The sequence below is a fragment of the Saccopteryx leptura genome, chromosome 3 (genome assembly GCF_036850995.1).
Source record: "Saccopteryx leptura isolate mSacLep1 chromosome 3, mSacLep1_pri_phased_curated, whole genome shotgun sequence".
Taxonomy (NCBI): domain Eukaryota; kingdom Metazoa; phylum Chordata; class Mammalia; order Chiroptera; family Emballonuridae; genus Saccopteryx; species Saccopteryx leptura.
The window spans coordinates 359,350,541-359,352,221 of NC_089505.1; positions in this window are offsets into that span (position 1 = coordinate 359,350,541).

Here is a 1,681-nt window from a genome sequence, read left to right on the forward strand (position 1 = left end):
ATTAGTTTCTCGTTGTGCATTGCGACTTCTTAGTTGTTCATTGATTGCTTTCTCATATGTGCCTTGACCTTGGGCCTTCAGCAGACTGAGTAACCCCTTGCTGGAGCCAGCGACCTTGGGTCCAAGCCAGTGAGCTTTTTGCTCAAACCAGATGAGCCCACGCTCAAGCTGGAGACCTTGGGGCCTCGAACCTGGATCCTTCCACATCCCAGTCCGACACTCTATCCACTGCGCCACCGCCTGGTCAGGCGAACTAATATTTTTTTAACCAAAAAATTACTAATGTTTGAAACTCAGAAGATTTTATCTATATTTCTTATTCTCTTGGGAAAAAATGGAAAGGTCTGTCTACACTAGATCATTCTGCTACTGGCAACTGCAGCTGCCCTTTCTAGACAGGTGTGAGGACCCTGATTTGCCACATTCTCCACCCAGCTGCTCCATCAACCTATGTCACCTGCCTGACACCTGTAAGTGTATGATTCATGGGAAATAACTCAAATTCCCCCAGACAAAATGCCTTACTATTGTTGATAACATAATTCCCTGGGGCTATGAATAGACAAGTTCTGTCAGACTCACACGCAAATAAACTCTGATGGGTTGGAAGCAAAGTTAAGGACATAAGAAGAAAAAAACTAGAAGAATGCCTTTGTCCTCCTTTGGTTAATTTACTCCACCCCAAAAGAGCGGAGACCCCTGGAGACAGAGTGCCTGAGTTTAAAACCCCATTTTGCCAGGCATTGTCGATATGATTGGTAGTCAGTTGCCGTGCTCTTGGTCAAGTTCACTGACTTTGCTGTGCCTGGTTCCTTATCAAAGCACTCTATTCCCCTCCTCCATAAAATGTAATTAAATTCTCATCTCATAGGGTTGCCGTGAGGATTAAATGAGTTAACAGATTTTAGAAAGTGTGTTGCTCACAGGAAACTCTCAATGTTAAAGTATATGTATATATTAAAATGTTTACATATTTATATGTGAGTTACATATAAATATAAGGTCATATTTATAGAAATATTGTCTGTTCCATGTCTATTTGTTGAAAGTACATTTCTACAAAGCAAAGTCAATAACTTGAACCCTTTGCCCAACAGTCCTTGAAATATTTGGAATGCTGTTCCCTGGGGCAGGCTCCCCTGAGCTCATGACCCTCGGTCTCTTTGGGAAAGGACTAGGAAAATCATCACCACGTTCTGTTTGCCACAGTGCACAGGGCCTTCCTCCTGGGGACCCACCTGCCTCAGGCAATGCGCCCTGCGTTTGGAAATGGGCTCCGACCTGGAAACTGAGCACGGAACCACGCGTTTCTCTCTCTCTCGGGGCATCTGCCCTCAGCCTCCTGATCGCCCCTCCCGGTTTCCTTCGTTTGTAGGTTGAGCAATATCCACCCTGGCTGTCCACGCACACAGAGGAAAAGGATGAAAGCCAGAGCGTGGAGGTCCCTCATTGCAATTCAGGGAAACCCAATCATCGGCTTGGATTTTCTATTTGAATTTTCATCGTTGATTCCATCCTGAGTCCCACTAGACCCATTTAAAGTGGTTTTCTATCGTTTTACCCAAAGCTGAAAAACCCTGCTGCACTAGTGGACGAAAAGGGTTCAGTCTCTTATGATTTTCACGATTTTTTCATTCCGACTGCTCAGCTGGGGGAGTACAATTCTTATCAGGAGGGGTGT